Below are 23,528 nucleotides of genomic sequence, written 5' to 3'. Positions count from 1 at the left end.
TAATTTTTTTTCATATTAGAAAAGTAGATCCAGAGGAACTTAATTAAGGGTTATCTCTTGTTATTTGTAGCGTTATAATTAATTTTAATTTTAGCTTATGCTCCCCATGTTACCATTATACTGTAGTTCCTGCATATAATTGTATTTAGGGCACTTTTATGCTATTTCCCATGTTTTCTTTTTTCTCTTTACTTTTTTGTGTGCTTGTTTGCATACATGTGTGTATGTATACATGTGCACATACCTGTATAGTCTATATATTCTTTCAGATACTCCAGGACTTTGCACCACACCCAACTCATTGGTTGATGAGTTAATTGAAAACACATTCCTCCTCTAACCACCTGTCTCCTGATTGGCTGTTGTCTGAAAGCCTATTTAAGTCTCTAGATTGATTGTAAATTGTTGCGGATGATGGTCACGCTCACATCGTTTTACATTATGTCTCTGTTTTGCATCTGAAGATGCTCTTGATGAAATGAAATGTCACACAATGAATCAAACCGTCCTTATTTTTGAAAAGCAGTTGCTTTCTGGTTATTTTCCTGTCTGCAATCGATTGCAGTCTGCTAATCACAGCGACTAAAAAAGAATTTGAGGAAAAAGCTTCTTAGAAGATCATGTGGCATCACATTAATCACACGGTTTCAGAATTATTCTCTGTGCCGGAAAGACCACAGAGGCCAGCTGCACTAAACAAAAGGAAAAAGAAGACTTGGTGGATGACAGTGACCAATGACCACCACTGCACCCTCAGGCTGAACCCTAAAGCCATTTAATCTGGTGTTTCTTACTTTCTTATCACCCCAAAGTGTATAGGCTCAGCATTCACTCAGAGATCTATTAAGATAGATCAAAAAGTCAATGTTTTACACAAACTAACTTTCCAATAGTTGTCAGACTTTATCAAAAAGAAAAGTGGCAGACAAATAATACAGGATTCATATGTCATTTTGGTTGGTTTTGAGAGAAAGCAACACCCATTGAGTGTACGAACAGGAGAAATTAGGAAAACACTTCCTGGAGTGACTAGAAAATAATCAGAATTAGAGACCAGCACTATAAATACCTTCAGCTGCTATGACTTCTAATTAGTAGACTCTGACATGGCAATGGGAGAAGAATTCAAGGAATTGGGGGTCAAAGGAAAGTATCACCCATCTGAACAATGAAAGTGCTGACAAAAATCAATAGTGAGGATGAAATATTTCAACATTAGCCACTTCCACATTGTCTTCAGGCTAAACAACACAGCTCATACAATATGTATGTTGATGTATACGACAATGATTTAGGAGAGAGATCTGAGCTTCAGGCTGCTTTTTCCTATACTTGGGCAGGCTAGACTAGAACTGAGCCCAGCTGTTGGCTTTTCATAAATAAGCCTGAAGAATGTCGAACATCTGAGATGTTTTATGGCAGAAAATCCAATTTCACAAATCATAATCAGGTCCCGCATGTATGAAGTTTCATGCAATAAAGTCAAAAGTGAATACCTTCATGCCAGACATGGGAATCGTCTGTCCACGTCTTTAAATGTCTGGCGTTTACTCATTGACAGCTAATTCCCCAGTTGGAAAAGTAACTTAGCCAATCTAATAAGCATGGAGACGTTCTCTTCCTGAGCTAGGGCTAGAAAATAGCAACAGGAAAACGGCCATGGAAGGGAGGACAAACTCGGATTAGACTGATGCTGCTATACAGGAAACTAAACTTCCTGAAATGAAGACTTTACATCCAAACACACCTCCGTACAAAAGTAGCAGGTGTTTTCTCTGTCGTCCGTTATATAAGGTTTTTTTATGTCCTTTTTTCAAATATCTTTATTCCATGTAAAAACATAAAAGAGGCTAAAGTGATATATTTATCAAATGTATGAATTGTATGGCAAAATAAATAAGTAGCAGCCATTGCTCGACAAAAAAAACCACAATTACATATTTGGCTCTCTTTCTCCTCATCCTTGTTATCCTCTGCTCATAAATTTGCCGGCTTCTACTGCAATTAAACTTCTAAATAAAACCCTAAAATCGTACTTCAGTGGCCTCCATGTATACCCACACAGTTAAAGACTGAGACCAGCTCACACTGGATTCTGATTCGGATTAAATGGGACAAAAACGGAAGACTCGTTGGGTATACTAACAAATTCAAGTAATTTAATAACCAAAAATGTAATCCAATAAATAGATGGGAGGAATCGGTAAAGTCGGTTGTGTAGGTAGGGAGTGGATGAGTGAAAATGTGCTGCATGGGTGCTGTAAAAACAAGAGAAAGGAACCAAAATCCATGACACAGAGGTATATGTTGTGAAAAGATCTGCCAGCTTATTTTTATGGGGCCCAGGTGTCCAATGCCGCTGATTATTCTCCCGCACTGGAGACAGAAAGCAAAGCGCATCAAGCAGAGGGGCTGTCACAGGCCAGCATGCAGCAGTCCAGCACCAAACAGCAGACAGAGAAAGTTATCGACGAGCTGGTGAACATAGTGGCACATTTAGTAGCTACAGAACCACACATTTCCCCCAGGAGTTGGTGGAGACCAAATCAAAGCCACAAGAAGACAGAACACTCACTGGGTGAACAGAAACACGACTCCATATGTTAGTGCTGTGTTTGCAGCGTGTTGTCTCTACCCCCCCCCCATAGGCCAGAAAATCGGCTATTGCAGGTTAAAGTTAACTGCTCTTAGAAACTCCTACCCCCGACTTCTATGTTGACAAAATATGATGTCAACAGGACTGATATGTCAATTAGTTAACCATGGAAAATGTTTGAGCTAATTGAGGCAAAGATTGGTTTCTGTTTTTTCAAAGATTCTTTGGGATTTCTTTGCCTTTATTGGAGAGTAAAGCTGAATGTAAACAGGAAAGGTGGCGAGGGAGAGGAGACGACATGCAACAAAAAGGTGGAACTTGAACCCTTTCCGCTGCAAAGTCTCAGCATTAGAACATGGGTGAGCTACTAAGGGCTCCCCCAAACATTGCTTTCTATAGCTAACCTGGAAGCGCGTGTTTATTATTGTCTAATCAATTGCCTTCTTCCAATCGCCACCCCATAAAACATATGAATAAGTCATCGTGACATATTGATAGAAACACTATAACCTGACATCATCAAAGCAGGGTTATGTATCTGAAACATAAGGTAGCCTTATTTTCTCCCAAGAAATAACTGCAAAAGATTCACTGCGGTTCTTTGCTTTTACCCATTTGCCGTCACTTTTAAATACAACTTCATCAGAACAATTTTGAACAAGAACCAATGACTCAGAGAAATTCTCCGGAGACACTGGAAGAATAATTACCATTTCTATTCCTGGGTGAACGGTAAAGCGGTCGTTCAGGAATCCTCAAGTGGCCCGCCAGTGCTGAGAGCCAACATGCTCCGGCTTTAAATGTGATAAGGCAGCAATTGATTTGCATGATCCACTTATGATATTTAAACTCACTATGTTCTGAAGCTCTAGTCACTTTTGGAGCTGAAATAAATGAATTTATTTTCTCTGTGGAGAAATTAATCAACCCTTTTTAAAATAATACTATTTTTCATTAAATTAGTTTATACATTGTAATGGCAACAAGCACATTATGACACGTATCTGAAGACTGAAGATAACTAACCCTGTATATAAGAACCATTAATTTTAGCTTATTTCTTTCTGTCAACATTGTCTTTTCAGAGGCTCGTTGCCATGAATAGAACATTTTCATCACACCAATTAGGAGGATGGATATTAGTTCCAAGGCTTCCCATGTGGTGATTGTCCCAGACAGTTGTCCTGTTTGAATAAATTAATCAGATCAAAGTCACGTCCCTTGGGGATGGGAACAGCATATGCATCAGTCACAGATTTGCTTTCTCCAGGGGAGGGGAAGTGGCCATTAGTCAAGAAAATGATTTGATCACTTATGTCAATGGCAGGGTTGTGAACAAGCCCATTGCATCACTGAATACCATGAGGGGCATTAGCCACGATCACGTTCCCTCTCGAGGGACCTTTCAAGTTTTCTTTTTGGCCCAAGAATAGCTGCTCTTTTAGGCAGCTGATGTTTTTTCGTCTGTTACTTTCTGTCTCTTTCATCTCAGTGTAATGCCGTATAAAAATGGTCTGAAAGGCCCTGCATGACATCAACACAGGCTTGTATACCATTTAAGCATTAGCCTTAAAAGCAACCTTCTAAGATTGTGAGTGTAATTTAGTCTCGTCCGTCTAAAGAAATGGTGGAATGAGAAACCTCTAAGCTATCTGTTCTCTGTTTGGTTTGCTGTGTGGTACCCTGTGTGTGTTTTCATCAGGTCAGAAGCTTCATTCTGGTTTTTCTAAAGCCTGTTTGGATATAAACTCTAAGTGCAGCACAGAGTGAGGGGGTTGTTCAAAATTTCAGAGCTCCCACAGCATTCAGAGCCAGATGGTTTAAAAAGTCAGTCATTTTAAAAATGCATCATTGTTGGTCAAAGAAGTTGTGGATGAATAGAATACTTGCTGCTTGGTTTTTATTCAGCATGGGAAAATGTTACATTTTTGACCTGTCAAGCATAAGATATGTTAGCAGTATACTGCCCACTGTACTGTCTCCTGGTGCTCTAAGATGAGAAACAGTTGTACAGTGTTTTTGTTGCAAGCGAGCACATTATTTTACCAACTCGTTCTGTCTTGCACTGACAGGGTACCAATACCGGTGTTCTGTAAGCAGAACCTTTTTTGATATCAGTTTCAATCTGTTTTTAAAGAACAGTTCGACATTTGGGGTTAAAATTCTGTTTTCGATAATGAGTCAATTGATACAACTCTCATCCGTGCGCTAAATCTGAATCTAGAGCCAGCAGATTAGATTAAGACTAGACACAGGGGGAAACAGCTAGCAACAGCTAACAAAATCCGCCTAGCAACACCTGGAGCGCACTAATTATATCTTCTTTGTTAACTCCTTACAAAAAATCAAAGGAAAAAAGAACTAAAGAGCTAAACTAAGCGTGTCCTGGCTGTCGCTTCATGTAGATTAGACATATAGTGGTATTGATTTATTTATCTAACTTTCTGCAAGAAAGCAAATAGACGTATTTTCCAATTTCCTTTTTTAAATCAGATCCGTACCTTTTTTTTAAAAAAGGTTTGAGCTTCCTTAAGAAAAGACCGGTTTTCCATGTAGTCAAGATCAAAGACCAATACTTAACTCAATTATGAGTTCCCTGCATGTGTATAAACTGCTGTCGTTCACATGTCGCATCGCTGCTCAGAATGCTGACGTTGACCTTCTCATCATGACAGGGTTGCACAATGAAGGAGAATAAATTGGTGAACCATTAACACAGCCCAGGCTCTACAGTCTCCAAATCAATGAGGAGATATGATTTTATGATAGAGCCCCACATGATTTACTGTTGCCATAACTGTGCTTTCAGTGATCTTGCAGAGCTCAAAATAATTTAGCACAGCATATATTCCAAATGAATTGTCTATATAAAAAATTCACTTAACCCTGAGAGGATTTGAACTGTGATAAAGACCGGGCCAGTGTGAGAAGGTGATTAGAGGCATCTATCAAAGCATCCATAAAATCCTGTTATAGAGAAGAAATTTATGTTAAATAATAATACCTGGTACTTCTGCAGCTGTTTGCTTCTTAACCTTGTTGGAAACAATGTGGTGATCAATAATATTTTTGTACATTTGCAACATAAAATGCTACAATATGTTTCAAATATGTGTGTTCTCTTTCTTTCATACATATACCTGTGACAGCAACAGAAAAACCCAGCAGAAAGATGTAAAAAGGAGAGACTGTAATAAGTAATGATGTATTTAATTAAATGTATGAATACAGATTAACTATTTGCACTTTATTCCTCAAAACCTTATTGTCTAATCTTCATACTCCCTGCAGCTTTGTAGCGCCAAAGGTTTATGAAGTATGGTGCAATGTAATCTCACCTCGGCCGAACTTGTGGCAGTTGGCCATCAAAGCACTGCTCTCCACTCTCCTCCTGTTTCATCTGTCACCTATCTCTCCTGCAGCCCAGTAAGAGATTATCACCACATGCAAGGGGCACCAGAACATAAACCAGCACAGCAGGAAAATTAAGGTTGAGTACAGGAGTGGATGCTGATAATAAACTGCTTCCTTGCTACTTTTTACTGTTGAAATTCATTAACAGGACATGATATTAACAGTCGGTGCTTCTCGGGTCTCCTTCCTCCCTCTCTCCTCCTATATGTAGCGCGGCATGTAAGCAGCCTCCCGCTGCAGGACCTGTACAGACAAGTAGATTTGGTAGGTCGGGAGCTGGTGTTCTCTCCCTCAATGAGAACATGACTAAGAATAATAGCGCTCAGTGATGTGTGGCGGCTGTCTGCACTGTTGTGCACAACAACATTGATTAGATTACTTTCCTGACTAATGGCCACTTCCCCTCCCTTAGAGGAGAAAGTGAATCTCTATCTGATAGTCAGTCTTCCATTCAGCCCTGGCTCTTTCCACCACTTCTTTATCGGCAGTGCATCCATCTTGGCTGACTCAGAAATGCAGGAATCATTAAAACCTTGTTTGATATCCTCATTTTTTGACACTAATTCAGCGCAATATGGGAAACAAGGACATGCTGTACTCGAAAAAGGTGTACAGAAGTGAGTAAGAATCAACGCCATCTATGCATCTTTAAAATAGCTATAAATTGCCCTTTCTATAATAGTTTTGAATGCTCACACAAGATCAGTATTCCCTGCAGAATCGGAAGAGTCTCAATCTCCTTCCGCTCTAAACCTTTATCTACTTTTTATGAAGAATATCTGCCCGAGTTTCTCTTTGTCACGCCATAACCCTGATCATATTCCCACGGGAAGCTTCCAACACGTCTATATAGCACTTCATTGCAATTCCTTGCCTCACTAAAATCAACTACTTAACAAAACTAACAGCATGTACAACAAACCTTTCAAATATATGAAGCAACAAATGGAATAGAATGATTGAAGTCTAATACTTCATTCCAATTAACATGATGATTGAAGATAGGTGGCAATCTAACCTTGAACTTAACAAGACATGCTAACGTCTTCACAATGACATTAGCACGTGTAATGTCTACCGTCTTCACCATCTTAGGTGGGTGTGTTAGAATGCTGACATTTGCTAATTATCACAAACAGAAATTACAGTTGAGAGTGAAGGGAATGTTGTTGTTTTTTGGTATTTGGTCATAAACTAAAATTAAAGTTTTAAGCTTGTGGCTGTAGGTGAAAAGTCAGGAGATCACCAAAGTCATTACGGTTCGTCCTCGTGGGACCATGCATTTCTGTACCAAATGTCATGGCAATCCATTGAATAGTATAAGAAACAAATCAAATGTCAACCAGTGAAAAAGGCACCTAAGTTACTTCTCGGACCTATAAATGTCCGGACAACATTTTGGACCAATCCATTCAGTAGATGTAGATAACTTTGACCTGCCGGGATCACCAAAGTCATTAACATGAATCATTTTGAGATAATCGATATCTGTATTAAACTTTGCAATTCCGCCAATAGTTGTTGAGACATTTCACTAAAAAAACATTTAAACTTCATGGTGACGCTTGAAAAATAGTCAATCACCAAAGTCAGTAGGACTTATCCTACCTGAAATAGTAGAAATATTTCAGTTTGGGTCAAACTAGTTGTGACCAACTGTCACTTCCTTCCATAAAGCCTCTTGCATAGCTAAGAATGTGTGAACTGCAAGAAATCGTTTAGTTTTGTCAGAACCAACCCCTCTGCCCATTGCTAATCATCTGGAACAGATTTGAAGCCATGTAATGTTTGGGAGTCAACCACATTTTGTAATTACAAAGATGTGAATCCTAATTGTTACACACATAAAGCATACACAGTCACGACATCCCCCTCCCCCCCCCCCCCTTGGCAGGAATTTTGTTCCCTCCCCTGACAGATTACTTCCTATTTGTCTATTCTTTTCTGCGATCCCAGTCGTCACTCTCACGCGGCTCACACGGACAAACAGGCATTACAGTGTTTACACGCACACAACAACTTTGTCCAAACACACATGGCTCTTCGCCGCACAACAGATGGATGCCTCTCTGCAAAGTGATGCAGGTTTTAATCAGAAAACAAAGTGACATGATCAACGAGGTGTGATGTCAGGATGTGCCTCGAAAATCTGTGAATCATTGATCAAAATTTGATCAGCTATTGTCAAGTCTACTGACCGGTTTGTGGTGTGGTTTGGATTTGAAACACTCGCCCTTGCAATCATTGCTTGTTACAGTCGTCTAGGGTTCTAATTTTCAACCCATTATGAATGAGTTGGTTGTTTGATGAGAGGCATCTGTCTCAGTTCCAACATATTATCACCAGCAGCCTGTTGGTAGCTTGATCAGACAGTGCTGCTTTGGCAGGAAATATACAGGAAAATCAACGGATATACTGTATGGAGGTCTATCTGACCGCTGTGTGTGTGTGTGTGTGTGTGTGTGTGTGTGTGTGTGTGTGTGTGTGTGTGTGTGTGTGTGTGTGCATTTCTCTGTAAATGTTTGGAGTCTCCATCTGATGTTTGTTCAGTTAATCAATAGCGGCGATGCTGCACTCAGATGACATATAGTCCAGGCATCCCTATCTCCTCCCCCTAATCAGATTAGCACTGAATACCGTCTATGTACACACCGGCCTCCTGGCCAGGATTTGGAGCTCTGAGACGCTGCCAGCCACAGAAGAAGAAACAAGAACACTGTCTGAAAATTGCAAGTCTATTGGCAGCTTTATCAAAAATAACACCAGATTTAATGATAAGAAAGCAATTTCACAACCTTTTTAAATGTTAAATTCATGTTTTCTGTTCAAACAAACAAACACACCTGGTCAATAATACAAGTCTCCAGAATGCAGGTGCATGATATCTCGCAGGGATTTAATCTTGACTCAAGAAAGGCATAAATGAGTAGCAGAGATGATATTCAAACTGGCAAACAGCTGAATGCAAACATTAGCTGCAATCATGAAAGCTATTTGTTGGATGATTTCTATCAGCGAGAGCCGATTGGGTACCAGCATCGGCATGGAGCATTATTTCCAATGGGTAAGAGAAAACACTTACGATCCTCTACATTTGGAATTGTTTCATATTTTTATTTCTACCACCTCATCCATGTAATACCATTCTCCCATAATCAGTTGAGGATTTAATTTCACAGAAAGGATTCAAAACAAATGGATCCGACAGCCGTTTGCTATTCTCCATATTCATTCATCTCTTTCTGATTGAAAATCATTCAGTGAGGCCTCCCTGCTCTCCGTAAATCCATTTAATTTACTGAGCTGGTTCCTCATAGCGTTTTTCTTTTTTTCTTACCTTGTATCCCTGACAGTTAGTCCCTGCAACCAGGTGTTCGTTCTAAGCGAAAACTATATCAAATCAATCAGATTTCTGCGTTCCTCAGCCTCTTCACCTTGCTGTGAGTTTTAGCTGTCGTCGTTTCCCTGATTGGTTATGATCTCCTCACAGTGCAGTGGAGTGGAAATGGTTCCTGTCGACATGGAGATACACAAAGGTAAAAACAGGCGAGTGTCGAATCAAATGACAAGGGGGAGCCGCGCACAATCACCAAGTCATTACAATGCCGGTCATCCCTCGAAGAAGTGGAAACATGCATAGTCTGTTTTTCTTTTGTCAAGGGCTTTCAGAAATACAATTGACCCCAGCCTCTGTGTGTGAGCTGATTTTTTATGACTAGCGTATTTGTTTACTGTTGCACTGTAAAGTTAATATTTTAGTCAAGTGAATTATAGCTGCAGAATGAATGCATATACTGATGTATTTAAATGTACTAAACTGGCTTCAATAAAGTATTAGTTACTCTCTCTCTCTCTCTCTCTCCTTCTCTCTCTTCTAATCACATATCAAGAGTTGGCAATGAGTTTGCCTTGCTCTTCTGCATTAATTATGGATTCTCTGGTAATTTCCATTAATTACATAAATGCCTGCAGTTAATCATCATTATTCTCTTTGGGTATTTGGGGTATTTTCTGCATTCAAAGGTCGAGGAACTTGTGCATGTTGATAAGAAATCATCACAGAGAGTGGGGACATGAATAGAAAACAGCTTTTGGAGAAGCGCCCTTCAGTCATTTAGATGACTATTAATGTGACCTCTCACAGTGTGTGCGTGCGTGTGTGACTGTGTGTGCAGATTTTGCTGTGTTTTAGCATTTAGCAAATATTTTATTGTTTTAAATACTGTAACTTTATAGACTTTTGGTTATTAGTGGCCGTTATTTATCACGTGTCAAGTTAAAACTCAGAATCAGAAATCCTGCTCTGTTCATGTTACGTGACATGGCCGTGCCTCCAGAAGATTCTCGAATGTTTCCTTGCGTGTCCCCTTACCTGTGGTCTGTATCTCTCTCTGTTTATGCTTATGTGTGTGTGTGTGTGTGTGTGTGTGTTGGCGTGATCTCCCTTGCTTGTTCTCCCGGTTCTGCTCATCATCCACACCTGTCTCCAATCAGCTTATCACCTCTCTCAGTCTGCTCACCTGCCTCTCACCAGCTCCTCAGCTCGCAGTATATCTAACCCTGCTCTTCAACCATTCTTCGCCAGATTGTTGTTTTTATCCGCGGTGGCAGTTCTAGGCCAACTTAGTTTATATCTCCGGGGATTCATTATCGTCATGTTCCGTCTTCTTGCGACTAACCTGTTTCATGTGTCCCAGGAACATCACTCGCCTGCCTGTCTTTCTGCTTCTCTCCCTGCCAAGCTACCCCCTGCCTGCCACGATTCCCCCTCATTCCCCTTCATTCCCCCTCATTCCCCGCTCACGCCAGCCATGTTCTCCATTGTCTCCATTTTTTTGCTGCTGCCTCTGGATTTTCATTCCCTACCACCAGCCCCTCCTTGAGATCCTCCTCTTCAATAAAAAAGCATTTTCTTACCAACACCTGCCTGTCCGTGTGATGGGTTTGGGCCCCTTCTGCTGACTAAGCACACTCCTCTCCCAACATACAGGATTGTAGTATTGCTGCATGTTGCAGTTTGAGGTATTCCATTAGAATAGTAACATTTAAAAATACAAAAATGTTTTCTGTATATAGGCACACAATCAGATAAACTTTAAAATCTCCAGAATCCAGAATCCAGCTTGGGTTCATTCTAAGGTAACGAAAACACACTATTTGCTAGTTTCAGCTGATTATACACTAATAAAAACATAGTTATGAATGTCTGGGTGTGGCATGAGCCTCCTGATTGCTTCCAGACACACCTGTCCTGCCTGCTCAGCTGTTTCCCCATCTGCTTATCAATAACAGTAGAACTACTCCAGTTCTCCAGTCCCTCATCGCCAGATTGTTGTTTCAATCAAGTGATATACGCTCGCTCTCAGACGCTCAGTATTGGCTCTCTTTTGAGTTTTCTCCTGTGTAAAGTTTATGTCACCAACATGTTCTCCCTGTGCCTCCAGGATCACGTCTCAAAGCCTCACCTGCCCGCCCTGCTAAGCTCCCTGATCCCTCCAGCTACGCGCTCATCCTGGTGTTTTTGTGGACAATAAAACCTTTCCTTCCCTCAATTCCCTGTCTGTCTGCTCTTGGGTCTGATCCAACTCTGATCGTAACAATTATATGCCATTTCTGCCAAGAGATCGCTCTAAATCCTACACGCTGGCTCTTTAAAGTTGGAAGCCGTTCGAGACCAGTGAACAAAGCAGTGTTTTCCTTTTGATGTAAATCACACTGACCTGCTAAAAAAGAAAAAACATAATTCAAATACAGGTCTGTGTTAAACGATTCCAGTTTTCAGATGCAAACATTTGCATGAAGGACAAAAATGGCTTGTGTCAATAAGCAGTAAACATACAATGGCACACTCTGGCATCTCACACCCTATTGTTTTTCTGCACTAATCTGAGCTAGGTCTACGGCTACGGAATAATTCCATTTTTATTCCAATTAGCATATTTGATTATGCAAAGGAATTCTCTTGACTTTGCTTCCTGAGAGCCTTTTTTATTAATTCCCCCCTGATGAGGAATTGTCCAATCACAATTAGATGATAAATGATTAAGTGTTGCATATCGAAATCACAATCCATCTTGTTTATCAAGTTTATTTGTATGATGAATAGCTCTGAATTAGTATGAAAGGTCACATCCACACCGGGTCGAGGATGTGGCACTCTCCAATGCATGGTGATTGGCTGCTTTACATAAATCATGTACTCCTCTGTAAACAAACCTTTCCTTGAAAGTATTTGTTTTGTGGTGATGTCTTGGATTCACATGCTAATGCTAATTAACACTTTTAAAAACCCAAATGTTTCTATACTTCTGCACAATTGTGTTGTAATGTCGTGTATATATGGTTCAAACGGTGGATGAGCTGATAAGAGTCAGTTAGATTGCCTTTTGATAAGTTAAAGTAAATTTAAGCTCCTAAAAAACGCACATAATGAAATCTTTTTAAGATCCTCCTGCGCTTTCTTAAAGGTTGTTGATGTGTGTTAACGTTCAATCGCAAGGTTAATGGCATCCAGTGAAATTGAAGCAGATTAAAGGACAAGATACGTCTCTGCTTAGATGTTAATAAAAATCAATTACAATCAAAAGAGACAATTTTCTATTGTGAAAGATATCTGGCTTTTCGTGTAAAACGGGGAGTAAGACTGCAAGAATGAAAGTATTGAAGTGAGTGAGTTTCAGTTTTCAAAGCTGCAACAGTGCTTAAAACTCTTCTCACATTTAGGATGGAAATAATAAAAGGGTATAACGATAGGTGATCTATGGCAGGAACCAGCACGACATGGTCTTGTCTTTTTATAAATGACGAGATTTCAGTTGCCTTTGTTTGTGTGTAGTTCAGCCAGGGGTTGCTGTAATCCCCCAGTAGGCCTCAGACTCTGATCTTCCATTACACATTGTATTGAACAGCCTGTGGGGAGGAAATTCAGTTGCTTGTTCTTTCCCCCCTCGGACAGCCTTTCGTGTTTTGAACATGCCTTTGTGGTTTATTGGCAAAAGAGCATAATGCAGAACTATCTCACGTACTGTAAGAAATGTTTGCCATTGTTTCATTAAGCGGCAGCGTGCAATCTGTATTTATATTCAAGGCTGGCGAGTACAAATGAGAGGATGGCTGTTGGCAACAGCATAAGAAAACACAAGATTCAAAGATAAGAGCCTACAGGTGAAACGGCAGCCAGAGAAATAGTCCTTAGCTGAGATTTTAAAGGAGCAGGTCTGGAATAAAGGAAAACACTGCATCTTCAGATGTTCAATTTAACCACACCTCAGCCATTGCACCCATTGTGTATGTTATCAGGCCATTAAATGACTGTTATCAGTTGTTTTTACTTCCACTCTGCACCCACCAGTAGGCTGGCTGTGCCAGAGTGGTTTGGGATAGTAAAAAAAAAAGAATGCTCGATCGATTTATGTTTGTAGCGTTACGGAGTACGTCGCTAAAAATAACTTGACGTATTCTCCTGGGTTAGGGTCCTGTGTTTGTTTCCATCCATCCTCCCATCCCACCCACCTCGTCGCTGTAGCAGGCTCCTTCTATCCCATATCTACGACACTGATGTCGGCTGATATCATTGGAAGCCGGTGGCCATTCTGTAGTTGTAATGATCACAAATGAGAAAAAAAACATCTAATCACAAGGGACACAGTCACTGTTCTGGAGCTTTCAGTCACATGATCTTCATCAGTGGATGGAGCTTGCCTCGTTTGGAATTGTAGATTCTCAGCACTTCATCCTTTATCTCTAAGGTGGTTTTAGTCCCCTCAACAAATCATTTTGAAACTGCTGTAAGTGTGAACTTTATTTCTAATATGCCTCTTTGTCAGAAATACAACAGAAGAGCAGCTGGTGAATCTGTTTACAGCGAAGCCAAACATAAAGCCACCCCGTATTTGGCCTGTTCAACTCTTTTAATGTGAAGAAGCAACAGTGGGAAATGTTTAGTTGGCAGTTAACAGAGCTTTGACACGGCTGTGGGAACAGTAGACAGTGAGGCTGATATCAAATTTAAAAACAGCAATGCTGGACTGCATGTATCATTTCCCTCGTGTGTAGGTTGGAAATGTTATTATGTCGGGCTCCACCACAAACAATGAAAAGCAATACAGATATGAAATGTAACCTGAAAAAAACACAGCCCAAAAATTGGGTTTAATTTCATGATAATATTAAGGATTAGAACTTTAGTGGTATACTCATCAGACCTTTACCAATCAAACATACATTATGTCTCTCTCGCAACAGGATAAACCCATCATTTTTAATTTCTATAAATGATGCCTCCCTGTGTCCTTCCTCGCCCTAACATCCTCTGTGATTAGGAGACACTGCGCATCAATTTAAGGAAACTACATGCTCTCAAAATGTCACCGCACTGGGTCTCTAACCTATAAAATGAGGTAGCAACGGAGCACCATGCCGAAAGTAAAACTCCACAGGGGACAGCGTTTGAGGCAATCCACTTGAATTTTTCCACTATTACCAAGACTGCAGTTTTCATTGAAAATGTATTGCTGTCGTACGGCATCATTCGATTCTTGATTGAAACCAAAATGCAACATCCACACGAGCACGTTGATGCTCATAGAGATTTTAAATATTGTAATTGTAGAGGGTGTGTAAATGTATAATAAAGCGTAGCATAACAGAACGGGTCAGAAGACAAAGCGGGAATAACATTGCAGTTGGTCCCTTTTTAATACAAATGTAGAGACTAAATAGGAAATGATGGTGAAGGTGACAGAGAGAGCACTCATTGAGCTTTTTACAATCCACAAGTGTGCATTACAAGTGAAGAACTAAAGGCTGTTATGTAAAACAAGCTCATTTGGGAATAAAAACGGAAACATCCTGTGCATCCACAAAATCTCTCTTCCATTCATACGGCTCATTTCTGGAGCACGTCCAAAACTAAAGAGGAAGTTTATGTTTAAAAACTGTGACTAGAGTGCCAGTTGAGGGCGGAGGAGGGAGACGTTATTTAGGCTTGTGCCATGAAATACATTAAATTACTGTGAATGTACTTTACTCTGCAGAATTTTTAAATTAAATGGATTGGGACCATAACAGGATATGCTTTAAGCATTAATTAACATTTTTTAGAATTGTTCAATATCTACAACCACACAAACCACATATGAATTTACTTAAGTAACTGTACTGTTGTATTTTGGGTGCTGGAGACACCTGGTTCATGAACAGCTAAACAAACATACTTAATATTGTTTTACCAGCCTGATACTTCATGAATTTTTCTAATTACATTTAATAAAATAAATAAAAATGACCTGTAATAATTATATGAAAATTGGTTTCAAAAACGTCAGAATATATATTTTTAAATAGGGTAAAAATGGTTATATTTGTCTGTACATATCGGTGGAGTCTGTAGCACAATGTGGCCAAACAATGACCACATTTGAAAATTGTAAAGGGTAAAATACAAAGGCCGCCCCAACATATATTAACGGCGGATCCTCGTACTAAAGAGTCCAAAAATAGAAATATATGTGGAAAACATTTATTCCATGCCTGAAACGGAAATTCAAAGTTTCACAATGTACAGTAAAGGGATAAGGGGAACCCGTTACTCATTTGTAATATATGAAATCCCACAACTGAAAACATTAGGTGGTGCATTTAGGGTTTCCATGGAGGACTACCTGACACAGGAACTGGGTGGCATGTACAGAGATCTTTTGGACAGCCCATAGTGCAGAGAGAAATGAGTATAACAGGATAACAGGATCATTAAGGTTATATGCCATGTACAAAACATTACACCTTTTTATTTATCTTTTTTTATTATACATTTTAGTATCAGATATTTTTCTTTTTGAGCATCTGTCTCTATAAACGTGTACTAAAAAAAAATACAATTTCCGTTTTTATAGAGCCAAAAAATGTTGTCTGTTTCCAAGCAGATGACAACTCCTGGAGGGAGAAGGGACTGTGTGGTGTTGATAATGTTCTACAGCCTACAGATATTGGAAAATGAGTGTACCTCCATGAACCCAATCTGGTCACAATCTGAAGGACATGTTTGAGCCGCAGAGCAAAAACACATTAGCTATGAGCTGTGGTTAGTTGGTTTGTGAGCCAGATTCCAAGTAAAATTGGGAATACCATTATTATTTATTTTCTTTTTTAAACTATGTGTGGAGAAGGGAGTGATCCAAATGTTTCCAAAAACTAAAAATAACTTAAGTAATTTCAAACTTCTTGCTGAAATGATTCTGCAGCCCCCTTTGGGTAATTGTTAGAAGCTCAAGGCTACTTTAGAAAGTGTTCCTTGCTATTCTTTTCTGCTGAGGTTCAGTTTGTACACAGAGTAATATGCCTAAAAAACCTTATTGATTTCTCAGAGCTGTAAGATGGGGGGGGGGGGGGGGGGGGGATCAGACTACAAGCAGCTTAGCACTTTAATTGACCAGAAAGTTGACTACATTAACTATTCATGTGGTGAGAAATGCAAGCATAAAATCAGCATAATTAGACACCCACTAATGAGAAGTGAGACGTCGTCACTTAGGAAATAAGTGCGGGTCACATTAATGAAAAGATTCATGACAAAACCCTGATGTAATTTAATTATTTGTAGTTTGTCTTTCTCTGGGTTTAAATGCAGGTATTTGTTGGTATATTGCTAAGCAGTGATTTTTTGAAAACCTTATCTGTTATTGTTATCAAATTTTGGATGTTTTTTTTGTTGCCTGAAGCAAGGAGCGCATTTTTTTTAGAAAGTTTTAGAAAATCTCAAAATTGAGACTCTCTGCACTGATAGCACTCCATCACCCAAACAAATTAAACAGTATTCACTTCACCTTTTAACCTTAGATGCAGTTAAACCCTCAACTAATTGTCAAATATATTTGGAAAGGCAACGTCCAACAAAAATCTATATGTTAAGTAATAAACAACACAGAGGGGGAACACGGATGCTAGCCGGTGGAGTGAACGTGAAATTCTTCTCTCACTTCTTTGTATGGGGAGCTAAAAACTGTTGCTGCTGGACTCCTGAGGACTCAATTAATATATATAACTGCTGCCTGGATTATGTTCAGCTGCAATGTTTGTTTAAACACATGACTCGTGCTTAATGTCACTTTTGACCTTTTTCAATATTCAACCAAGGCCTCAAAAGTGCTTTTGAGTGGCTAAACATAAGCAAACAAAGGTTAATAATCCTGTAGTTACTGTCAGGCTGATATTGTATTACAAGAGTGGATATTGTAGGAAAACAAATGTTTTGTTTGCAGGTATGTTCCGTATATACACTTTGTGATTTTTCTAGATTTCGCTTAAAATGCATTTACTGTGTCAAATAGAGCAGAATAGAAAATGTGATTTACAAGATATCAAGGCTCCATACCCACACCATTTTGCCCCTCCATCATCTGCCCAAACATACTCTTCTCAACAACGCTTCTTGTTTTAAATGGAAGAGGTTTCATCACGCACTATTTAGTCTTGAGGTGAACCAAAGCTAACTCATTTCTTCATTCTTCATGTTCCTATCCAAGCACACGCCGGATTAAAGGAGGGAATCAATTTGAACAGACAAGCATTGCCATTTCTTAACTATACGTAAGTCATTTAGTATCTCCAGTCAACCTGAATTTCACGTCTGCGGTCTAGGAGGAAAGTGGAGAGCGACATTAAGAATATGTGATCTCCACACGGGAAGCACCGTGCCGACGAGCACTAGTCCTTCTTGATGCGAGGTGACAGTCCGACCACTTATCCACTGTGATGCCCAAATAGATCTAGGTCACACGGTCTGATGTCTTCCACTTTATCCTCTGTTGGTTTGTTTTATCATTATTTTAAATAGTTGCATTCCACTACTGTATGAGTTCTCACTCTGGTTATGACCCATGGAGTTACACAACTTTTGTGTCGCTCAAGTTGTTGGAAATGAGTTTAACTCAATGTTACCTCCAAACCCTTGATAGAATAAAACATGAATATTTTTTTGTCTGTACATACAGTTACACAGAAAGGCTGTGAGAATAAGAGAAATCGCTTCCGCACTGTAGAATGACTTGTACATATATTCTGCATCGCCTCAAAGGACATTCAAGCTGGATAATTTTTCACAAGACTGGACCGTCATGAAAAGTTGTAAAGCTCAGAAGTAGTAATAATAAGGCGAAAGAAAAAGAGGCAGACGGAACAGACTGCAGGCGAGCGGTTTGAGAATAAAAGGAAATTATGCTGAGGGAGAGAAGAAAGAGGATGTGATAAAAAAATAAGAGGGGGTAGAAAGAAAGGGGTTCTGTAGCAGTAGGCGATCCTGACAAGTACGAATCCTGCCTGATCACAAGAGTTGTTCTCAGATCAGATGCTGAAGTCAGCGCATTTGAAGCATCAGAAGCCACCATGGGAATACATTTCTCCAAACCGAGGGAAGACGGAGGAGAAAAGAGAGAGAGAGAGAGAGAGGCAGATAATAGCTTGAAGATGACGCTACATCCTTGTCGTATGTGATGGATGATACAGAGAGATTCCCATGTTTATGACTTCCAGTGATCGGGCAACTTAAGATGGTTGTGTGATGGACTTGGTCATGTTAGGGTTAAAACACTGGGCACTGACAATATAACACTACACCCAAGCAAGCGCTCCATAGGGACACTACGGGTGTAATCTTGTGCAGTGACTCAGTATCCCATAATCCATTGTGTGTGTCAGTTGATGGATCGAGGATGAATGAATGGCAACTCCTAAAGTCAGGTATCTATTTCTGATCGTCATCATTAACTGGTAAATGTATCTCTTTATCTATTTAAATAAATCAATGCAAGTTGTACTGCTGGATATAAATGGCTGAATTGTTTGTTGTTGTTAGCATCTTAGGTACAATGTTAATTTACAGGGTGTATAGATATTATATAAATAAAATTGAGATTAACCTGCTGGTCTTTTTTGTTTTACATATCCAAACTTCAAAGACAAAGGATTTATATAATATATATTATTGTCCCAGGCTCCTCCAACAAGGCAACATACAGTATACTTAAGATACAAAATAAATAAATATAATAGTGCAAAATATATAATGGTAGAATTCAGGAATAAGTTAAATATATACATTTAAAATACTGTACAGTGGAATTAAATACTGTAATAATATATAACTCAAATTGAGTGTGTCTCAGGATCTTTAAACCTCCACATATGTGACAACATCTTCTTTTTGTTTTTCATAGGAGCAATATGCCCACGATATGTGGAGATCAACCGCGTCAGCACTTCCACTAGAACTTCAGAACCCACTTATTCCTTTAGGTCAGACTAATGGCCATCCTGGCCTGGGGAAAGAGACAATTGAAAGAAACTGCTCTTTTATGTAGAATAAATACATGGACACCCCACTGCAGGGCCTCCCCAGGGTATCACAGAAAGCATTCAACATGCTATTTGAACCGCTGAATAATGTGCACTGTGGTGTGCTGCAAAGAGTTAGTCAAAAAAGCTTATCCTCCCTTGTAGTTGTGTCATAAGCAGCAAGTAGGAGAGCCAATTCTATGCTCCTATAGCAGAAAATTACTTTATTACAGCGTACATGCCAGCATTACTGTACCTCAATTAAGGTAATAGCTTGATTAAAGAATTTCTATGGTTCACAGGAACTCCAACCATGCTATAAGCTCAAATCAATTGCGCGATAATAAAGATGGTTGTGTAGGAGAATGTGTGGTTGCTTACAAGATAGAGGGAAACTAGAATCTAAATGCAAAATTGTGGCTTTGTGGCACAGAATCAAAACGCCAAAAGCAACCAGACTGCTTACACATGCCAGAGTTAATTAATCATGTTTAACTCACGTCAATTAAGACCTTAATGCAATCAAGATAACCCAGTTAAAGTGTATATTTCACATGTTTACATAACAGTTTCAGTGTAGAGAGTACAGATTGATTTACACCTGGTATTAACATGCAATCTGCATCAGGATATTTGATCTGTATAGGGGAAAACATGTAGGCAAAGTCCAGTAAGACCTTTTATTTAGACCTCACAGAGTCTTCATCAGGGGGAAGTAATACAAATAAAAAAATAACACCTAATACTCTATAGCAGGGGTGTCAAACATACAGCCCACGGGCCGATTTTGGCCACATGTGACACCCTATCAACACACAATACAGCAAGAATCTACATTGCTCCACCACACCAACAAACACTGTAAAAACAATATCAAACTAACAACACCATACATAAATAACATCAAGGGTAAAATAATTAGAACGCAAATCATATCACAAAGTGTAATTCCAATCAATGTTTGCAATATTGAGAAAAATTCCCAAATTGAGAATCCCTCTGCAGCAGTATTCCACACAACAGAGACTATGAATACATAAATGAAACAAGGCGACTGGATTTCTATAGCTCAGAAACAAAATACATCCAACAAGTTGAAATGTCACCAAACTCTCCCTGCTGTTCAAGCTGCCTGACAAAATGCTACAAAAAATAAGTAGAGCTCATACATAACATTACCAGGCTTTCTTTTCTCCGGCTCTGTGTGCGTCCCCATGACTCTTCTACCGCACAAAAATGGACGGATTTCATGTCTCCTACTTAAGAAAGAAAAATGATTACAGCGAAAAGCAACAGTGACGGAAATACTTGCACTGAAGAACCTTTTTTAATTATTAATTCGGAAGTCTATATATTTATTGTATCGCTCAATGCCAAACTTTTATTACTAATATGAAAACTGCTCATTCAAGAGCTCTTTAACATTAACTTGTACAGCATAATTAAACGTTTTGCTCAATGGTTCATTTAGATCTGACCTTGTTCCATAATGAAGGATATCACTTTAGCTTTTTGTCCAAATGAAAGTGAAATGAATTTTATTGATTAAACATTATCTGTGATAAGTACCAATAGACTCGTATATTTTCTAATCATTGTTCTAATAGCTGCGATAAACCAGGAGTGTAAAACAAGCTTCAGCAAATCAGGTGCAAGCGCAAAAACATAATTTAAAGTGGCAACGTTAAGGTATGACTTAAAGGAATTATATTGCATTTCATATGCAAATAAATAAACCTCAAGTATTTCCTGAGCTGAGAATCCATATCGCTCATATAATGCCGATTGATTATTGATTAGTCACGCTATTTCCAAATTCTGAACATAAACTGGCCTGGACCAGGTTAGGTGTGCAGAACAAGTAACCATGTCGATCTAGCCAGGTTTAAAGAGAGCCACCTTAAGCATTGGCTTTAGGCCGAACACACTGATCTGGCTCTGGTGCCATGTCGGTGCCATGTTGTTGCCTCCCTAACTTCCATTTTTAGGATATGATCCCAACGCAGGCAGAATGAAGATAACAAGAAAGCTTATTAATATCAGATTTTAAATGAAAAGATAAGCCAGTGATCAGATGCAGATAACTGCCAACTCATTTGAATACCAGCTGTAAATAAACACATTTGATTATAATCAGGGTGTTAACCCAGAAGGAGGAAGTGATCTACCTGTGAGAGGGATATGCACGTACAGAGAGATTTAATTGCAGAATATCAGCACATTCCTGATGTTTAGGTTGAAGTCCAGGGGGAAAGAAATGAGCCTAAATGCTGCCATTATAGGTGGAACTGAAGTTTCCAACAGTAAATGTCAAGGGCACCCTATATGATATAAAAGAAGCCATTTGTCACTGTTCTGCATCCCATTACAAAGGCTCCAATTTGTAGTGGAAGCACAGCCCCATACAGGAAGAAAAAGGGGGGAAAATATCCTCTATCACCTTTTGCCAGCATAGATAATCTCTTCAAAGCCGCCATGCAACACTCGTCCAGTCCTCTTTTGCATTTTGGAGGCATCCTGAGGAGGTAGAGTGGAAAATACTGTTAGGTTTCTGATTTGAATCAATGGTTAACATATGGGATTAACTTTGCTCTGTTCTTCTCTTCACTCACCTGCAGGAAAAAGTTCTAAGTGGATAAATCGGATAAAACTGGATTTTGGTGCCAGATTTTCATGGAAATCCTGCAAATTTCAAGATTTTATAACTTTATTTATCTTCTGTTGCTGAAGTAGCTTTAAATTCAAGCAATGTTCCTTTCGCTACAATGTAGTTCTCTATATTTAGTCCATCTTGATCAATGCCCGATGATGGAGCCATTTTCTGGCTGCAGGCATTAGTGCGGCTATTAACTTTCTCTGATGCAGCACTTTCTGTGTAAGTGGGCAATTTTGCTGACTTTCCTATTGCAGGTTGATGATGAATTGGATTCTAAGTAAACAGTGATGAAGCACCTTAAGCAGTCGCTATTGGCATTCATAAACCCTGCTCTATATCCCGGCGATTCCTAATCATCAGTGACAAATATACTTAGGAGCACCAATGGGGCACCTTTGACAGAGGCATGGTGTGCAACCGAGAAACCCTCCCCCCCTGGTTGATCAGCCTTCCTGCACCTTCCTGTGCCCTGTTTGCCTTTTTTTTTGGACTATATTTCCACAGTAATCCACTCATCTGACAGTATCTTCAAGCCTTTTCATAATAATCTTTAATAAGGACGACCTTTGATGCCACAGACAGCTTCACTGGGCCGTCTGATTTCTCCTCAGCATGTCGACAGGTTAGTAATCCTCCACTCTTATCTCTGCTCCCTCTGATATCAGGGCTTAGTTTTCTTCAGACTGTGGCAGCTGTTTAGTAATGAACTTGGCATTTTAACTTCAGCACATTGACAGTCAGAGTTAGGATTAATTGTCGAACCAGTTAAAAGGAAATGTCTGTTTTGATGATATGATATAATACGTCACTCAGAAGTTCACACGCATTGTGTTAACCTTCTTGAGAAAGGCGGGCAGAATCACAAGCAGTTCTGCGGCTGTCATTTCACACAAAGATGGCAATTGTATTCACAAGTGTACCGGCAGATATTGGCCGTGTTCAAGCATTCACTGTGTCGCTTTTCTAAGAGGAATACCAGGCCATTTCAGGACAATGCCTCATGTTGGGGAAATAAAACTTAAAATGTAGAAGAGTAATATGTCCCTGGATTTCCCGTCAGGGCGGTACGTGTCAGCCCTTGCCTGCGCCACAGTGCTGACCAGTGGAAACCACCTAAGCTGAGCTGATAGATGGTTGAGCTGCAGGCATCTAGGACTGCCAAGCATCAGTGCTAAGCTCTCTCAGGTCCCATGCTTGCAGCCCTGGGATATGCCAAAGAGGAGAGCTATTGGAGCACTACCAGTATTCTCAGAGATTATAATGTCATTAAAAGCTTGTACCATTGAGAATAGTATTTGAAACACACATCCAGAAGGTGCATTTTAAATGAAAATATATGCAGCTGAATTTCCGACACAGTGCCAGCGCTGTAGGGAAGACAAGATAGGTAATGTGTTGATATTCACATCATGGCTGTCACAGCCAGTCATGGTCATGCGTAGTCTCGTCACTGAGAGCAGCAAAATACCCTCGTGTCCAGCGATAGTCTTATGATGAACGGCCATTAGTCTTGGCTCATTTAGGACTACATAA

The sequence above is a fragment of the Cottoperca gobio genome, chromosome 20 (genome assembly GCF_900634415.1).
Source record: "Cottoperca gobio chromosome 20, fCotGob3.1, whole genome shotgun sequence".
Lineage (NCBI taxonomy): Eukaryota > Metazoa > Chordata > Actinopteri > Perciformes > Bovichtidae > Cottoperca > Cottoperca gobio.
Note: the sequence above shows the minus strand (reverse complement) of the source record.